The sequence below is a fragment of the Barbus barbus genome, assembly GCF_936440315.1.
Source record: "Barbus barbus genome assembly, chromosome: 1".
In the NCBI taxonomy this organism is placed as follows: Eukaryota; Metazoa; Chordata; class Actinopteri; order Cypriniformes; family Cyprinidae; genus Barbus; species Barbus barbus.
Window position 1 is genome coordinate 25906213 of NC_136729.1, and position 21248 is coordinate 25927460.

The 21248-nt window shown below is 37.2% G+C and overlaps 1 pseudogene across 1 annotated transcript; it reads right to left on the minus strand.

Moving 5' to 3' along the window:
• Positions 1 to 1915: 1915 nt before the first annotated feature.
• Positions 1916 to 21038, minus strand: LOC306870137 (MAM and LDL-receptor class A domain-containing protein 1-like; annotated as a pseudogene). Its single transcript has 19 exons — positions 20982 to 21038; positions 20792 to 20882; positions 18117 to 18267; positions 17498 to 17648; positions 16920 to 17025; positions 15470 to 15479; positions 12829 to 12916; positions 12541 to 12699; positions 11930 to 12089; positions 11638 to 11794; positions 11309 to 11419; positions 9725 to 9935; positions 9039 to 9286; positions 6690 to 6974; positions 6119 to 6364; positions 4345 to 4495; positions 3633 to 3812; positions 2468 to 2622; positions 1916 to 1978 (listed from the first exon to the last, which is right to left on the minus strand). The product of its transcript is annotated as an MAM and LDL-receptor class A domain-containing protein 1-like (transcript).
• Positions 21039 to 21248: the final 210 nt, after the last annotated feature.

The following is a 21248-nucleotide window of genomic DNA, read 5'->3' on the forward strand; positions in this document are numbered from 1 at the left end:
CATGCTCTTCTTTTCATGGAATAAGACCAGAGGGGGGAAATTTACTTCCATTTTTTTTAGAATGTTATAATAAATGTCCGTAACACGTTAGTAAAGGGACCACTTCTCACTATTAACTAGTTCAGTGGTTTTCAAACCTCTCCATGAAGTACACCCAGGACTGCACATTTTGTATGTCTCCCTATATCTGACACACCCACTTCAGGTCTTGCAGTCTCCACTAATGAGCTGATGAGTTGAATCAGATGTGATAGATGAGAGAGACTAAAGCCCGATTCGGACAGTAATTGTTTCTCATATGGACGTCTGTAAAAATAAAATTTACATATCACCTCAGTGATAAAACTCATGGATTCAGATGGAGATTTATTCACAGTGGAGGAGTGAGACCAGAGGACGCGCTGCTCACGTGGCCAGTCACATGATTGTCTTCTGTAAATAAAATAAAATTATTTACAAATTTATTTTTAAAATTCTTCTTATTATATAAATGTATTCTTATTCCAAGCATATATAATCCGATTTATTATTTAATTATTTAAATCTCCTGTTTAAAATTAGGAAAATAGACGCACTATAGTTGTATATGATTATATGCCATATATGTTTATAATATGCCTACACATTTTAAAATTGTATTGCATATCTGCTGCTGCCATAATAAAGACCCATTTAGAATTTGTATGTGCGTTTCTTCTCTTTCTGTTCTCACTCGCTGTGGTGGAGCAGTCATGAAGTATTGTTCTTTCCAGCATTTCAGAAATAACCATGTATGCAAACTACACCGACGTACAACAGACGTACGGTGTTCAGAAGTGCTCAAAAAGGGTATAAACACTGAATTTTGAACCGATTTCCTATGGATACCCTTGCCGCCAAGTTCACCGCCCTAGCCCGTAAGGACCTTCCCATCTTGGAGTATGTGCTTGTCGTTTTAACAGCATTCGACACTGCGCTGAACTCACGGTTTTGGATCGGGGCAAATTACCATCGCCCAGTTGACCTCCCATACACCACTGGACTGAACTGGAGGGAGGCGATCATCCGGTGTCTGGAGAACGTCAGGCCCTGGTCCAGAACACCATCACCCTGCTGCGTTGAGTCATAGGCAGAGCCCACCGATGATGGAGAGCCCGAGCCCACTGCGACCAAGCCATCGCCAAATGGAGCGACAGAGCTGAAGATTGCCACGGAGCCAGAACCTCAGTCGACGTCAGACCAGGTGCGAGAGCTGGCTATAATGCACGTGACGGTGGATGAGAAGTTGGAGCATAAGGGCAAGGACGAATGCCTTCCCCATTGCACCACCATTGAGGGTGAGCGTAAACTGGATCTGAAACTGTTGGATGAGGAACGTTTGGACATTTTTGTGGAGGATTTGATAGACTGGTTTGGGGAGGTAATGCTTTCCAGATCCCCGTCTCCACCTCGGTCGCCTGAGCCATCTCCGAATTCTCCCCGTCGCCCTGGCTCATCGACTCTCCGTCTCCGCCTCGGGCTCCATCTCCACCTGCTCCGCCACTGTCGGTCCCCTGGAGTGGTCAGCCCTTCCTCCACCATGGCTCCTCTCTCCGTCGGCTCCACCGTGGGCCACCCTCATGGCTGTGGCCTGGGTCCCACCTGGCTCCGTCTGCTCCAAGTCCCTCCTGTCTCCTCCCTCCATCATCTCCACCCTGGACTCTGTTTGCAGTCCTCCTCCCAGGTGTCCATCCTCCACCTGAGCCTCTTCCTAAATTCCCACCCGTCCTTCCCTTTGTTGTTCCTGAGGTGCGAGGACGTACCTTCCGGGGGGGTTTTCTCCCCATGTGCTCTGTGTAACCCAGTTTCGGTCTCGTGTTCATCATGTCATTTGGTTCAGGTGTTTCTTGTTAATTGTCCACATTTCCCCATGTATTTAAGCCCTTGTCTGAGCAGTCTATGTTTGTCGGGTCTCTAACATTATGTTCGTGTCACCAGCCATTCCTTGTGTGGATTTACCCTGTTTTTGGATTATATTAAAGTGTTACTCTGATCTACATCTCCGTCGTTCTCTCCGACACATTTCGTTACAATTAGCATGCCTGTTATTAACATATTAGCTGTTTATTAGTACTTATAAAGCACATATTCTGCATGACCATATTCTAGATCCCTAATCCTATCCAATACCTAAATTTAACAACTATTTTAAAGTATTATAATTATTTTTAAAAAATTGAGCACCAAATCAGCATAGTAGAATGATTACATCACACTCAAGACTGGAAATTCTTTTTTTTCTTTTTTTTTTTTTAACAAATGTCTAACCCGAAATAATTTTTCACAATATTACAGTCTTACTGCATTTTGATTAAATAAAAGTAACCTTAGTGAGCATGACACTTTTTCAAATACATCTAAACTTTTGAATGGTATGGTAAGAACTTATAAAAAAGATGTTTGTGTGTATTTCAAAATGTATTTGTATTAAATTACATTATTATCTCACCTTCAGTGTACCCATGTGCCATGGGCCATACATGTGGAACCAAAAGCGCAGATGACATATACCGACACTCGCAGGAAACTCCAGCTGGCTTATGAATCTAGCGATACCTCCTCTCTGAGCACTGGAGTTCACATACAGATACCCCCCTCCTCCATCTGAAAGAGTAAACCAAATGTCACCGACACGGCATTAAATATTTACTTCAGCAAAGATGCCAGCTAAAACTGTTAAAATATGTAAATTAATTTAACAAAAAAATGTGCATGTTAAGTTTTTACAATTACCATTAACAAATACATTAATGTTCACAAGCATAAAAAAAAAAAAAATCTACAACATAATAGATAGAGCTAATTGATGTAGGCATGATAGAGCTAATTGATTTACATTGTACCAATGATCCAAGTTATATAGTCTATTATATTACACACAGCTGTGAGTAACTGTAGTTTAGTTTAATTATTTATGGGTCTGGTAAAATTGCTGTACATTTCAAAACCAAAAAACTGCAAAAAGGGCCATGTTCCTACAACTAAAATATATGATAATCATTTCTAATAATAATCATTGTATTTGTAAAACAAAACAACAACAACGAATTACGCTTTGATCACAGATTGAGTTGGATATCTTTGCATTACACACAGTCTCACTAAACGGTCCAGAAGCTCAAGTCTAATTACTGTGATTTAGAAGTGCCAGTATGCAAATTATATCTGACATTTTCCATGTCACGCCTGAGAACCAAAAGAGGAACTTACTCTGACTTTCGAGTTGTTCCCTGATGGCTTGTCAGAATTAGCAAATCAATTCTCATCCAATTAAATGGTAGTACTGCTTTCCATCAGGCGCTGCGGAGCACAACCCTCAGAGCCCTGAGCTGGTCAAGCTTATGCACGAACGTTAAGCAAAAAATACATTTTATGGGAAATAAAAGTGGAGATGAAAACTGGAGGCATTGTTGCATCCCTCTGAGCATCACTACTCAAACTAGACAAACTCTCCTGCTTTCACTTGTTGTCCATAGAACACGTCTCAAGCTTACATTTGCATTTATGCTCACATTATTTGAGCTAGTCGGAGATATAAAATTCCAGCTTTTTTAAAGCTATATTAACAATAAGAATGGAAATCAATTACCTTGAATGAAAAAAAGAGCACTTACATGGTGCACAGTTAATGAACTGCAAGTCGTCCAGAGCTGCTCCACCACTCACGTCGTGTGTTCGAACTGCTTCAAATATGAGAATAAAGTTCCTCAGGCTCTTCAAAGATACCTCCACGCTCTTCTCCATCCCCTTTGCATCTGCCGCTCTGTCCACATCTCCCTCAGCTCATTTTCTGTCTATCCATCACATATGCAGAAAAGGTTCTTATGAGACTTTATAACCTTCAATTAAAAATTCTCCACAGCAAACAGAAAACGCCAACAATCCAATGATCCAATCAATTCCCACTGGACAAAATCAAGCCCCATCGTACAATTTTTTTGCCGTTTCATTTGGGTATACAGTGCCCTCCAAAAGTATTGGAACAGTAAGGCCAATTCCTTTATTTTTGCTGTAGACTGTAAACATTTGGGTTTGACATCAAAAGACGAATATGAGATGAGAGATTAACATTTCAGCTTTTATTTACAGGTATTTTCATCTGGATCTGATACACAACTTAGAAGATAGCACCTTTTGTTTGAACCCACCCATTTTTCATGTTACCAAAAGTATTGGAACAGATAGAATTAACAGATTAAAGTGAAAAAAAATATTTAGTTGCAAATCCTTTGCTTTCAATAACTGCATCAAGCCTGTGACCCATTGACACCAAACTGTTGCATTCTTCTTTTGTGATGCTTTTCCTTTTAAGATCTAGTCATGTACCTTAATGAAGAGCCGGATTATTCCTGTGGCTTTTTCAGAAATATAGAACCAGAAGGTGAGTTTACATATGGCTCCTTCCACACAGAACTTCTCATGTGAGCTTTATCACCCTTCAATCCCACAGGAGTGGCTGCCAGATATACAAAGTGGCCTGTGTAGAGAGAGACTGACAATTATTAATATCCATGTAATAGCTTTCATATCATCACATGCTCAAACCTACGTCCTGGAAGGATTAGTCAAGATTAAGTGCCACACACCTTTGCAATTTTGGCTGGGTCACCTTCCTAAGAACTCAATTTAGCCATCTTACAACTAACAAAATTGAACAGACTGATAAAAATATTCATGCCCGCACTCCTGAAAGTTGTATAGTGCAAACCCTACCTCTTCCATTGATTAGTAAAACAGAGCAAGGATTTGTGAGCATTATCAGTCTAAAAAGCATGCATGCATGCATGAGTATTTCAAATATTCACTGAAAATAGTACACTAAGGCAACTTTGATGTTGTATTTTTAATGTAACATCATTTTTGATGCGCCAATCCTAATCTGGCATAAAACCAAATTAAAGTCTAGTTATTCTGAAAATTAAAAAACAGATGAACAAACAGAGATGAAGCTAAACTGTGATTGTGTACGCTACTGGAATCAGATTGTCAAATGGTGACGTATAGATCTCTGCTAGGACATTCAACTGTTATCAAGAATGGCTTTCCCACTTATTGTATCTTTCATGGGATTTTGGGAATACAGTTCAGTTGATGCTATAAAACCTTGCTTATGGATGCTCATACAGAATATCACAAGCTCACAACTGCTTTATTAATAAAGATATATTGCTAAGATAAAGTGAAGGAGAGCACCAAATCAATAAAGGAGGCTACACTGAAGAGACAGGGGCTTGAAATCATAAAACCATGTCTAAGACTGGCAAGATTTCACAGCTTAAGAGAGACATTTACATTTCTATTCCACCAGACTGGGTGTTTCATTAAAACAAAAAAAAGGAAGGAAGTTCTAAATGCAAGAGAAGGAGCCTGATCAGTCCCATCAAACATTATCATAAATAGCAGTTAATGAGCCACCTCAGTGACAATTCTTCCGCCATCTCTCTTTCTATTCTTCTTCATTCGATCCAGTAACCTACCATGAGCGGGTGTTTTAGCTTAGATCTTGAGCTGAGCAGAGGTCAGTGAACCATATTCATTTATCATTATTCACTATGACTGGATGGGTATATACGTGATATGTATATATTAAAAAGGACCATATGTTAAACAACAAAAACAAATTCACTTGCTGAATGACTGGTACAATTATCATCCCATTCCCACCACACTTTTATAAAGAACTGATGACTCATAGTGAGCTTTCAACAGTAAAGCGGAAGCAAATAAATACGCCTTAACCTTCCACAGGTATCTTCATGCTGCCAGCAATTACCAGAAAAACACAGAGAAGCAAACATTTCCACATAAATTAATTATCTTATTTCAAACATCTAGGTAGCAGGTGCAGGATGTGCTGCAATCACCATTATGAATGCTCTGTTATTTATGAAGTAGTGTACAGAACACTTTAAGTGAATACACTTACACTGGTTTAAAAGGGTATCAAAAATGTTTTAGTTAGGTCAATGTACTGTAGACACTTTACAATGTGTTTCTTATGAGGGTGTGAAGGTCTTAGAGTGGCAGTTCGGTCAGGCCTCCATGTGAGATTCATGCATTTTTTGTAGTAAATATACAGTAGTATATAGTGAAGTTTTACCGCGTTCATTTTTATGTGTGGTATCGTGAGGAGGTCTGATCATATGAATGGAGCTGACACCGTGAGCCCAACTAAAGGTATCTGTCATGCTTATTTTCCAACCACAGTGCCCATTTTCAAATGAGCAGGATGTCCCACAATCCAATTCATCCGTTTCATCTCCACAGTCATCAGTAAAGTCACATTTCTGCACTCGTTTGTAGCAATTGCCATTGTTACACTGTAGAGAACCTGGTGGACAGGATCCTGTGAAAACACACATAAATGAATATTTTATAAATGTATTATTATACATATATGTAATGAGTATGTATCTGATTCTGCCTGCAAGATATAATGTATACTCATGTTTTGTTTCAAGTAAGAAAAAGATACTTTTCTACAGTTTCTCTTCAAAGCTTTTTTCTTTGAACATGCTATTGGAAAACAATTAAGCTAAAAAAAAAAAAAAGGATGTTCATTGTCAATAGTGAAGCTTGTGGATTGATTATGCATTGGGGAGCATTGTTATAGATTTACATTTACACTGATAGCTCTGCATGTATATATGGCACCATTAGTGCAACTGTACCTGAAAGTAACCGGGGAGTGGAGTCTGTCTCAAATTTGTTGCTAAGAATACAGCCTGATGAGAAGGTGATATCATCCAGGCAGATGTGAACTCTGGTATTACGGCCCACCTTGCCTTCAAACATGATGTGGAAGTTGTCAGTAGACGAGAGAGGCAGTTCCTGTCTGCTCCAGTAGTTGCCTTGATTTCCAGTAAGGTTGAGTAAGAGTGAGCGGTTGGAGTTGTAGACATGTACACATTCAGAGTGCCAATGCCGTCACCAGACATATGGACGTAAAAGACCATCCTGGAAATCAGACAAAAAGAAAGAATACTTTATCAATAATATCCCAGAAGCAAGAGTGCTGTTATACACAAATTAGCCACAGTAATCACAGCAGCGTTGATCTTTAGACCAACAGTACGATTACTAGTTTAATATTTATTCAACAGTTAATACTGAGGAATTTACATTTTAGATAAAATATTCTCAAATAGTTTTGATTTCTGCTCAGCCAACATAAAAGGCTTTAACTCCGAACTAAACTTTGAAAGTCTCCAAGCCTTCAATTAATCAGTGTTTTGAAAAAACTGGTCGATTGAATGAGTTAAAAAAAAAAAAACCCGATTCAGATTTTTTTGAACAAATTAGTTAAGTGAATGAGTCAATGACTTCCTCATAAAGATATTCATGTGTTTCTGCTGGTTTCAATCATTTAGATCGCTTGTCAATGTAATACTATATTCCAATCCCAAAAATATTTAGGCTAATTCCAGCTAAACTCCGGACTCAATACACTTCAAGTAAACGAGCAAATCTGCAAATATAGTTTGCCACAACAGTGTCTATCTGGAAGAAAAGTTTCTCTTTTATTGATTGATTTTGCTTGTTATGGTGGCTAATATTCTTCCTCTGTTTCTGTATGTATGTGTAAATGACTCCTGTCAGTGTTTGACTGACTGGCGAGTTAGTGGAAGAGTTTGACCTTTTAGCATGAGACAATTGATTGTCGCACACAAATTTGCAACTTTTACTAAGCATATACCACAAAATATAAAAACAACAACAAAAACCCTGCCATTGTTCCTAATTGTAATTTCCAATATTAAAAACATCTAACCAAGCCTGACAAGTACACACAAAAGCTGCTTCTTTTGATTGATGCAAGCTGAATGGGAGGACAATGGGCAAACGAGTCTCCATGGGCTAATTATCACACACACACAAACACACACACCTCTAAAAAGGATGAACACAGTCTGTCAAGTCAGAAGAGATCCAGAAACATCATTGCCTTCACACACAAACTGATCAGAGCTTTGAAAGGCGCTCCTCTTTCTCCCACAGACATTTTGTGTGTGTGTTTGACAGGATGATTGAGTGCTGCCGGCACTCAGTGACTGAGTTACGTGCTTCACAGTAACAGAGACAAATCCTGACATTCACTTCCTCCCATTATATTCAGCAAAAGCTATGGATCCAGCAATGCAGGGGAATTAAATATCCTCATTGCGCTAATGATCTAATTGGAAAGATCAATCTATAAAGCTTTTCTTAAAACACTAATATTGTTCAAATACAATTCCTCTGTATTACCCAGGGCCATGAAGCCAGCTTGCTGTAGGGAGGTATGAGAAGACTTTGTAGAGGTAAAGCTTTTCTGGACTGGTAGATGATCGGCAGCTACATTGTAACATTTTGAGAGGTTACATGAATTGCTGGGGGATTTTTGAAATTCGCAGCAGGGAAGTTACAGAAATACTGCTGGCTCCTATTTTGCTGTGTACACATTTATAAGTGGTATTACTATGAAACTGAAAGACCAAACCAGGAAAAAAGCCCAGATTTCAAGTTTGTGTTCCAATATGTGAACCCAAGATCAAATTTATCATTATCATCTTTTCAGACAAAAGAGCTCATTGTATTATAAAAACATGACAACTTTACTACTTTAAGTACTTTATTCTTTCTAAGCCAATTAATATGATTGAATTTAGTCAGTCTGTTTAAATTATACTCCCATAAACATTAAAAAAATATTTTTAAAAATGGGAACTATCAACTGTTAACTTCTGCAAATGGTTTTCAGAAGTTGTTGGTGGCATCTGCACCACAGATGTCAAAGATGCTGATCTTATTAAAAAATATCAGTTTTCTTTGAAAAAACAGAAGGAAGCAGGAACATATGAACAAGACAAGAAAAAACAAAAAGGCATCTACCACTGGTCAAGTCCATGAAAATGTCACAATTATCATTCCTGCATACGGTTTTGTTTTTGTTTCCATTGTATTTTACTGAATATAATGCAAGTATAAACTCATCCTGGACTTCAGTGAATTAAACACAGAAAATGCCAGTGAGCACTTACTTTGCAATCGCTGTTGCAGTAGCGGAAAATAGGTCCTACAATTTTGGCAGTGTGTCCAGTTTTCTGTGGGAAGGACCCAACTAGATATAGGTAGTGGCCCAATGGGTTGCGCAGGGTGTGATCAGTGGATGGTCCAGTCCCATGTGTGTGCATATTTCCTGGTTTTATCAACCAATCAAAATCATCATCTTGGCTCTGTCTCCAGGAGCAAAGGTCAAATTCGAAATTGCAGTGACCACTGAATCCCTCTGGGGAAAAACCATGAGTATTGTTAAAGGGATAGTGAAATATGACAATTCTGTCATCATTCACTCATCCTCATGCTGTTTCAAACCTGTATGACTTTTCTTCTGCAGAAAAAAAAAAAAAAAAGATATTTCAAAGAACTTTGCAGTTTGAACAACATTGGAGCCCACTGACTTATTTTTTGTTGTTTTACATAATTAATAAACACCATACCGGTTTGAAAAGACATGAGGGTAGCAAATCATGACCGTATTTAAATTTTTGGGTGAACTATCCCTTTAAAACAAACACAAATGCACATGGAAAATACATTTAATACGGTTGCATATGCATACATTCAATACAGTATATGAGGTATAAAATTATTCCATACACAAATTCTGACCACTGAAATAGTTGAAAAAAAAAGTGACAGGGAAGAGGATGGATTTGTTTCTCACTGCATATGTAATGATTCTCATCCAAGCTATCTCCACAGTGATCAATAAAGTCACACAAGTTGTCCTCAGAGATACAGTGACCGTTGGCACAGATGAACTCGTTGTTACAACAAGGAAGATCAGACATTATTGGAGGGGCACAGTCCACAAATGCCACGTCATCAACAACATCACCCATATAGCTGATGCCTCGCTTGGCTTGAAGACCCACCTATTAATACATTCATAAACCAAAATATGCATGCTTTTAACCTGACGTAATCTACATAATCTGCTCCACAATACTTTCCATACGGCGACATAGTCAAATGCACAAATCTATAAGCACACATTTACTCTATAAGACATATCATGTAAACAGACTAATGTGAAAAGATGTCACTCAAAATCAATTGATTATCTTAAAAGAAAACAAAAAATGTGTGAAAAGCTAAAGGAAAAAACTATACATGGAGATTGTGAATTGGAAGTGTTTGAGAGCTGCTGCATACTGTGGCCCTGTCCCAAATGGCACCCTAAACCAGTCTTCCTCTGAGTCCACACTTTCGTGACGTAATGCCGCCTTTGACTGTCGGGAAGAAGTCTGTCACAGAGCTCACCCCAGTGCGGGCTCGGCAGAAGTGCAGATCGAGGGTGCATAACAGCCCATAAAGCACCCTTCTGAACACCAAAATGAGGAATGGGACACCCTACGGTCTCGTGGAATTAACGGACACGCCCATGCGGCGGCCATTGCAAGTCCGTAAGACAGCAAGCGCACATGAAGTTTTCCATTTGGGACAGGGCCTGTAAGTTAAAGAGCACTAAGGCCCCTGATAGTACACAGCAAAACGGCAATCAGTTCTAATGAGTGAGGGTGTCATGAAGTATCCAGCACAATGAAGAACTGCATTTGTAAGAGTGTTAATATATAAGGAGCGTTGATAAATATTAATGATGCAAGGGCCAGATGGAGAAAAGGTCATGATATTTCTGATCAAGCATCAACTGTCCAAACATCAGCTCGACACTTAACATTTTACCACACATTTCAGGAATACTAAACACACAGTTCTCCGATCACCTTTATAAAATGTAAATAAGTTTCATAAATCCTTTTTTTAACAAATGTCATAAAATTTGTTTACCTGGTTGACACAAACTATGGTTCAAACTATGGTTTGGAGTCAGTAAGATTTTATTTGAAGGGCGTCTCTTATGCTTACCAAGGCTGCATTTATTTGATCATATACAAAAATACAGTAAAAATAGTAATATAGCATAAGCTGTGATACCTTTTCAGCATTTTTCCAAGAATATAAATTTTTTTCTATTCTCCAGAAAGAACAGAATTGATTTAAAACCAACTATTTTGGAAACATTTTATGCCTTTGTCACTTTTAATCAGTTTAATGCATCCTTGATAAATAAATAGAAATTCTTTAAAATGAATCTTTCTGACCTCAAATGTTTGAACGTTTGTACCTGTATTTTTTGCAGTTGTTTAAGCACAGCTGGGAAACCAAAGGGGAAAAAAGATGGACATTCAAAAACTTATTTTTTCATGTATTTATTAGTCCTCACTCATATAACAGAAACACTGACCTGAATGTTATGACTGATTCCTATGAAGACCTCACCCCGCCTCCAGCTGTTGCCTTGGTTACCACTTTGGGACCAAACTTCATGTGTGACAGAGCCTGATTTGATGAAGACCTGCACATAAAATTGAGATTGTTTAGACAAACTGCAAATTGTTCTCTGGAAAATCCTTCATAACAAGCATTTTAGAAATTGAACACAATGAAAGACAAAATGAAGCATGAAATGTATTCTGTCACATTAATAATATGTTTTGATGTTTTCTACTAGGCATGGGTTACCATTGCAGCAAATGAGTAACAATTATATTCATAATTACTAGATAACTGCACCTGCAGCGTTTCAACAGTAAAGCCACTCATGTGATACCAGAACACAAGTGTACACTGGGGTCCTGTTATTTTAATGGTAGCAGTCAAGAGATCAGTGGAATGACCATATCCTCCATTGGAGCTGTCCGCAAATATATACCAACCCTCTGAAGAACCACTGCAAAATGTACACGTATACAGATGAGTATACACAATAAAGCAGAAAACACACCTGCATATAAGCAATTCTGACCATGCATTTATAAATGAAAGCACAAACACATTCCAGCAAATAATGCTGTTTATTGCTCACAGTGTGTGGTCGTTAGCAGGTCTGTGATTCTGTTCTCCATGATGAATACTCTCCCCTTGTCCTGTCTGCCAGCAAAAGGAATGAGGAGGAACAGGAGTGGCCGGGACACTTAAATGCCATCCACACAGAGCATCACCTTCGAAATCACAAAACTCCTTCACTGAGAACAGACAAAACAGTAATATCAGAAGGATGAATGATGGATGGATAATTCGGGATTGGTAAAATCGTATTCTTTTTTTTTTTTAAAGAAGCCTCTTATGCTCACCAATGCTGCATTTGTTTGATAAAAAAAGGATAAATCATACAGTAGTATTATTAAATAACATTACAATTTAAAATAACAGTTTACTATTTGAATAGATTTTAAAATGTTATTTAATCCTGTGATGGCAAATCTGAATTCTCAGCATCATTACTCCACTTAGTCATTCAGAAATCATTGTATTATGCTGATTTGTTGCAAAAAAAAAACTTTTTATTACTATCAGTTCAGGATTTGACCAGTTTAATCCATTCTTGCTCAAAGTAATAATTTCCTTCCAAAAATTAAAAACCTTTTGAACAGTTGGTAGATAGACAGACAGACAGATAAACAGATAGATGCATACCACAGTGCTCTTCATCAGAGCTATCAGAGCAGTCTGGTTTGAAGTTACACACTTGACTGAGGCTCACACACTCTCTTGTAGTTGAGCAGCTATGAGGGGGTGCTGCCGACAAGGTGGGGATGTGAGCAAAGGTGCTAGGCTCCTTTGAGGGCAATTCACCTACATATACAAAGATATTTTAACATCCTGAAATGGGCAACTGGATCCATATTGATACCAGTCCTAATAAGAATGTAATTAAGGATTTTTTTTTTTAAGGAAGCTAATTCCATATAATTTTTACTTCACCATCATATGGCTGACAGCCAATGAAAGACAGATCATCTATGGCAATATCTCCTCTGAAGTCATCACCAACAGTCTCCTCCACTAAAATCTGTAGCAGCAAGAAAGAAAAAAGGAAAGAAGAAAAAAGAAAGCAGAAAGCTTTATTTTGCAGCGTGCACATTTATCAGATGGGAAACAATTTACAACGATCTAAAAAAAAAAAAAAGTGGACTACAATGGGCATATCAAATATATGCTTTGGTAATGCCTTTTCTATTTTATTACCAAAAAAAAAATAAAAAAAAATAAAAAAACTTACTAGACCATTAAAATAGGAACATTACGAGCAATAATAATTAATACTTAAGGACCACTGGATTTATAATAGTTTATATCAGGCTATATGTAGAATTCATAAACCCTTGTTATTAGCGACACAGGTGGCCGATAAGTGAACTGCAGCCAGCAACTTTCTTGTGCTCGCACTCATGCATATGTAGCGTACAAGAGACTGAATGTGATTCAGTGGCTTTCAGTGTTCTTCACTTTAAAGAAAAAAGGTGGAAATACCTTTGAAGCGATATACTGTTATTGAACATCTAGACGCTATCCACACTGATCAGAGCGGTGTTTAGATGAATTATGAATATGTAAATATGCTCTGTGCGCCTTATTCAACACCCTTATGAAAATTAACCATAGTTTTATTGTAGTAAAAGTGTAGTAAACGTTATTTTGGCGTATTGATTACCATTTGTATAACCACAGTTTTACTACAAAATACCATTATTAAATTATAGTAACCATGGCTTTTTGGTTTATTTGTAGTAAAATCATGTTTTATTATCTTAAGGGCAGCTCAATAAACAAGAAGTTAATATTAAGTAACTTACTCCAAACAAACCGCATACAAATGCTGCCATTCCTGAATGTGTGTTTGAACGAATCGGTTGAGTGAATGAGTCAAACGTCCACATAAAGACTCAATTTCTGCCACCTACTGGCGTACCGATGTAACCAGCAGAAAGAGATGCTAAAAAATAACTTGCCAACTATCTGCTTGTTAAATGTGTGCTATAAATGAATAGTGCTCGTAAAGTGCTGTATAATATTCTCAATTGAAACAAGTAGAGACTTGGACCTAGAAACAGTATTACTTGTCACAACTTAACAAGTGGATTGTGTTTCCCTTATAAACGTTGAATTAACACGCAAAAGCACTTAAATATAATTTTCCTCTCATCACATGAGATTTCTTTCACAAAAGAGAATGCAAAAGCATTGAAATATAATTTTTCCTATCGTCTACATTTTTTTTTGTCTGGAAACACAGACAAACAGACTTTTGTACTACACATCTGGAATGACCGGAAGTACATGATATAGATTATAATTTTTATTTTAATAAGTTTGGAAAATAATTTTAATATTGCTAATACTATCCTACACTTCAGCATGCTTTGTGGTGTCTGCTGAGACAGTTACTATGATTGCTCAGACTTTAGTGCATGCATTATCAACAGAGTGCATGTATGAGTATAAAATTTAAAGCTGGAGCAGAACAATGTAAGCAAGACAATCATTGTAAATACTAAATCTAAACAATGAATGTTAAAAAATATACTGAAGTGAAGAATTTGTTTTTTTTCACAAATATTAACATTTTTAAATATATTATATTTTAATTAAAGGGATAGTTCACCCCCCAAAAAATGACAATTGTCATTAATTACTCACCCTCATGCTGTTCCAAACCTGTAAACAGTGGTGTATTGTAATTTTTTGGCAGTATCTGTGCTTTATTTGAGTTTTTATTTTTCAGCCAACTTTTACTCCACTACTTTTCATTTTCCACTCAAGTTGAGTCTGGGGTGTACAATATACAGTATATTGTCTGCGATAATATATACAGTGGGGCAAATAAGTATTTGATACACTGCCGATTTTTCAAGTTTTGCCACTTACAAAGAATGGAGAGATCTGTAATTTTCATCGGAGGTACACCTCAACTGTGAGAGACAGAATATTAAAAAAAATGTATGATTTTTTTTCACATTGTATGATTTTTGAATAATTTCCATTTCATTGCATGAAATAAGTATAAGTTGACTTCTATTGTTAGAAAATATTTCTATTTTGAATAAATGCTGTTCTTTTAAACTTTTTATTAAGCAAAGAAAAAAGTAACAGGTTCCAAAAAAATATGAAGCAGCACAACAGTTTCAACGCTGATAATAAATCAGTATATTAGACTGATTTCTGAAGGATCATGGGACACTGAAGACTGGAGTAATGATGCTGAAAATACAGCTTTGATCTCAGGAATAAATGCTATTTATAGTATCGGTATTAAAATAGGAAACCAATATTAGAAATTGCAATAATATTTCACTTTATCACTGTTTTTTCTGTATTTTTGAAATGAATACAGCCTTGATGAGCAAGAGACTCAAAGTCAAAGACTCAAAAACAAGGTCAATTATTTATCAGGTTTATAACATAATATATTATCAAAACAAACTATTTAAACTGATAGAATAGAATAGAATACAAACTGAAGCAAAACTTAAACTGAGATCTGTAATTTAAATATAAAAAAGTGAACATATGACTTCTTCTATAGCGGTCTAAACATCGTTATGAAGTACAGATTGTCCAATACTCTTGTGTGACTGAACATGTTTCAGAGTTTTGTTACCGTTCTTTGCTCATCCTCCGCTATTTCCAGCACTTAATCAAGCCACTCTTCTTTAATTCATGAGGACGTTTGTCTCGTGTTGAGCACACTGCAACCATTGAAGTGTTGAGTTTGTACAGCGACTCTTTTGGTGCATATCGTTCTCTTTCTATGAAACCTGTAAAACCACATTCACCGGCTCTAACTCTGTCGTGACATCAGCTCTATAGCGGTTTGCCCGAGCATTGCTATTCTTTCCCTTTTACTGGCGGCATTCAATCAAATGGCTTCCCAACTCATTTGTGTGCGCGAGGCACATTATTTCTTCTGCGCGGCCGCGGTGGAAGAAGAGCGTGGTCGCGCGCGCGCTCAGCTTAGAGGGAACACTGCGTGGGAGCCCTGTATTTTAAGATAGCCCATCAGGCAGGGCAGTGATACATTTTGGTAGCCCGACTGGAAAACACAATTGCTAGCGATTTTGCGAGCCCTGATCAGCATGATAACACATTTAATAATCATTTATACAAGTTCAGTAAAGCATAAGTGACTTACATTTTAGACATAATATTGCTTGTTTTTGCTCAAACGTAAAATAGTTCCAAACAAAGATCACAGCACTGTTTTGCATCTCTGAGCAATGGCCTATGTTTACTTATTGAATGAATCAGCTTTTTGAACGAATAGGATGATAAAAATTATTCAGTGATTCACTCATTAACAGTCAAATGCTTTGTTCCTGAATGAATCAGCCGTTTGAATGAATCGGTTGAATCTCAATGACTCACTCGTTAACAGTCACATGCTTCCACTTACTGGCGCTTTTATTTCGACTACTTTTATCATGTCTTAAATATTTTAAATATCAGTATTCAACATTTTATTTTAAAAACAATATATTAGGCCTATTTATGCATCTGTAACTGCAGTTTAAATGCATCCATGTCCCCTCTGAGACACAAACTGTGTAAATACATCTAAATGCTATTTCAGATGCAGATTCCAGAAATGTTTTCTTATGTTGGAATGAAAGACACTAAGAACCGGATGAAGTGCTTCTTATTCTTACTCAAACATACAAAATCGAAGAAAGAGTTAAAACTGAACACAATCTTGCTACTCAAGTGGTGTATGAAATATGTCATAAAACTATGGCTGAACCACTGATGTCACATGGACTATTTTAATGATGTCCTCACTACTTTTCTCTGCCTTGACCGTGGTAATTGTATTGCTGTCTATGCAGGGTCAGAAAGGTCTCGGATTTCATCAAAAAATCTTAATTTGTGTTCTGAAGATGAACAGAGGTCTTGTGGGTTTGGAATGACATGAGGGTGAGTAATTAATGACATAATTTTCATTTTTGGGTGAGCTCTCTCTTTATTTTTTAATGTATTTTACTAGCTTAGAAAGGATTTGAATAAGGCCAGAGCCTTACCAGAAGGTCATGACACAATCTGAACTTGTTTGCTGGAATGTAGGACTGCGCAGCAAAGCCTGCTGGGACAACCTGCTGATCCTCTTGAAAATAAACATGAAGTGGCCTTAAAGGGGAGAAAAAGAGATAGTAAAATATTAAAGTAGTATTAACAAAAACCTGAAAATGGAAATGGCATTTGCAGCCATTCCAGTAATTACCACTTGATTTACAAATCTCCCAGAGGCCAAACATAATTATCTACACAATAAGAAAAGCAGCACTATTTTTCTTTAACAAAGCACTAAAATTGAAATGAACTAGCCTAATTCTCACATAATTTACACTCCCAGGAGATTTGTAGATAAACATTATAAGTTAAATGGGATTTTAAAAAATGTTTCAGTGCTATTGCAAACCAAGTAAAGGTTCTTCATGGAGAAACAGAAATGTTAGGGAATGTGCACATGGAATAAGTGGATGTGGTTTATAGGTCAGAACTACAGTTTTAGTATCTTTTGGGAGTGAGAGTAAATTAAATGGGAGACAAAATCATTTCATGATTTATTTAGTCTGTGTATTTATGTCAGCGCCCTCACCTGCACTTGTGTTAGTAGAGTGGTCCTGGGTTGGTGTTTGGTCTGGATAATCTATAGCGACTCCATTAGCTGAGCCTCACCCATTCAAACCCATCACCCTGGACAAGCTCATACCAGCCACATGAGTCGGACTCAAAATCACACTGTGCCGCTGAAAGTCAAATTAACATCATGAAATAATAATAAAACAATAAAAATGAAACATAAAACATAAAACCACCCTTCAAAATATAGACAAAATAGTTAAAACCTTCAGAATATCTTATTTATATTCCAAAGAAGAAAGAAAGCCATATACAGCAGGTTTTTAACAACATGAGGGTGAGTAAATGACAGAATTTTCGTTTATGTGTGAACTTTTTCATTCATTGCACAAAATAAAGTATTTGGTATCAATCAAGGTAAATATTTCTTAAACAGTGACATGGCTCATGTTCCAGTGAAATCATGCAAGCTGTTTTAAATTTTTGAGTCTCCAGTCTCTCAGTCTAGCTTACTCCAGTCTCTTAAGTAAGCTATTTTTTAGCTAAAAAAATAAATGTAAGCGAATGACACCTGCAAGACATTCAATTTACAAATAGCTGTACACAATTACGTTAAAAATAAGATGGATACTCACAACATTTGGCCTCGTCCTCTCCATTGGGGCAGTCTAATGGGAGGAAAAAAAATAAATAATTCACACTTTCGCCACATCTACACATATATTTGCTCCACAGAGAAACTGAGATGGGGGCACTGAGTTGGAAGAGGTGCCTTGATGTCAGTCTCTGGAGAAAACAAAGCCAAAATACATATTTCATAGAAAAGGTAAGCAAAAGGTCAAGATGGGACTCAAAGTGAAGAGTGGCTTAGAGCACCTTCCCTTCAATATCACCTCTGTTAACGGTGTCATGTGAAGTAGATCTGAACATGGGAACATTATTATGATTAATCTGACTGTCCAGAGGACTGATGAAATAAATCACAAAAATGCGGTATCGTAACACATTTACAACTAAACACATAAACCTCCCTTTGAAACACTTGGTCATAGAAAATCAACCTTGTTCTGTTCTGCTCTGTGGAGATCTGTATTTATGGTGGAAAATAAAGCAAGATTATCTTTTCTTATAAATAGTAAAGCATATTTTGTGACAAATGTGTAAAATTAATGACTTACTGCAAAGCTGTGTCAGCAATTACATCTTAAGATGTAGACCAATAAAATCTTCAGAAGAAAATAAAACCACACCATGATTTTGTCATGGCATTTATATGTACTCGAAATTACAAATGTAACTGATGTCTCTCCCTCTTTATATAGCTGTAAATTAGAAAGTTGCTGAGGTTCCCTTCTGCCCGTCACTATTGTCCCTCTGGTGTCGTAGTCCATCCAGCACAGGCTATAAATGTATTAGACCTTATTTACAGCTTTATATTCCTGCATCTCTTGAGCTCTCTGCACCTCACACCCTTCAGAAATTTCGAAAGCAAAGCCATCACATAAATTCATTTTTGCGTCTTCTTTAAAAACAGCTACATTATATCCCAAACATGGACGTCTGAAGGAGGAGCATGTTCATACATACTGGATAACTTTAATGATGCACACATACTGATGATATCAGAGGATTTTCAAGACTTTCATCAGTAACATGCACAAGGCCCTCCATCAAAAAAGTGTGTTGATATTTTGAGACCCCTTTTAACACTGTTTTGTCTCTAAATAAATAAATTGTAAATATCCACCTAATCCACTGCTCTTTTATAAAATATCCTGTATTCCTATTATTATTGCAGTGTGAGCATCCGCTGCAAACAATTCAAGGAATAGTTCTCACAAAATGAAAATTCTGTCATTAATTACTCCATGTCATTCCAAATCCATAAGAACTTTGTTCATCTTCGGAACACAAATTAGGATATTTTTGATGAAATCCGAGAGCTCTCTGATACTCCATTGACAGCAATGCAACTGAAATGTTCCAAGACCCAGAAACGTAGTGATGCCATTGTTAAAATAATCCATGTGATAAACATCAGTGGTTCAACCACAATTTTATGAAGCAAACAGTATTCTCGTAGCTTTGTAATATTACGTTTGAAACTGATGTCACATGGACTATTTTAACTAAAACAGTTAAAATAGTTAACATAGATGAGTCTGGGAACGTTTCAGTTACATTGTCTATGGAGGGTCAGAAGGCTCTTGGATTTCATCAAAAATCTTAATTTGTGTTCTGAAGATCTTACGAAGGTCTTATGGGTTTGGAAAGATATGAGAGTAATGAAAGAATTTTTATTTTTGCGTGAACTATCCCTTTGAGTGCATCCGAATGAATCAAACTGAATCGCGAACAATTTCAGATCAACACTGCGTTCCATTCTGAAGAACTAATCCCTATTTCTTAGTCCCTTTGAAGGTTTTACCCTCCAGACTGAGAGCCTCGAAAGGATGAACAAAAAAAACTCACTTCTATCATCTTCCCAAAGCCAATAAAGGAGGGACTTTCGTCATACAATTAAACCCACGGAAACCATCATGGAAGCAAAGTGTCCATCATTTGTACCCTTCTGTTTGGACTGATCATTGAATATGGCGTTCTGCCCTGAAGTGCCCTCCAGAAGCCGAATTATCCTTTTTGGAACGCAGTGTTTTTTGCAAACCAGTTTGACCGATTAGATCAAAAGAGTGATTCATTTGTGAATTTGGCATTGCTAGTTCTGATTCTAGACAATGTAAGAAAAAGTGATGAGGACGTGTGTCCCACACCCGCTTCCATTCTACAATTGGTCACCATTTGCTCAGGATGTGATTATCCCAAATGGTCTAGAAACAACATAACTTGACTTTCTTCTTCTCTATAATAATTCAAACATTTTGGGAAATGTGCATGATCAAACATACATTGTGGAGTGGAATCTGGGTCGGGGCAGACTACAGATTCTTATAACAGCTAACAGAAAACACATGTGACTTGATTGCTTAAGTATTATCAAACAAAATTATTCTCAGGTCAGTATACATGAATTCCACTGACACATAAAGATTTATCAGTAACTTTTTTACTGGAACACTCTTGCCCCAGTAAAAATGGTCTAGCAACACCGCAGGATGATACTGATGCTCCACAGAATAAAGTCAGTCATACAGATTTGTAATGACAAATGTAATTTTTAGGTGAACAATTGAATTAGGTGGATTTAGGCAGCCTTATTGGATATACATGGTGCCCTGAAACAGTCCACACTGTGCTGACTGATTTGCAGAAAAAAAAGCACTCTTGAGAAGACATATTATTGTTCACCCACCTACTGCTACCACACATCCTCTGCTGAAGGACACAATCGCTACAACTTCATATGGGTCACTGCTGTTGAATATCAATCCTCTAATCACAACCTGTAGATTCACAGTGATTTAGGTTATTGATTGAACTATCCACCATACATACCAAACAATAATACCCCTTCCCCCTTCACACAGTACATGCACACCAACTTTAAACTCCTCTCCGCTGTTTAACACCACCACTGTTCGCATCCAGGGAAGAGGATGCCGTCACATGTAAACCTGTGATAGAAAATCACGAGCTACAGACTCTCTTGGGCAGGTCTTCCCCCATACAAGACAAAGACAGACTAGAATTCCTTACGAGACCTTTTAACCTCTCTCTGGTCATCACAGAACATGCCTCTTATTCTCCATTGAATTACACACTAGAGACAATGTTCATATGCACTAAAAATCATCTTAAAAGGACCCATG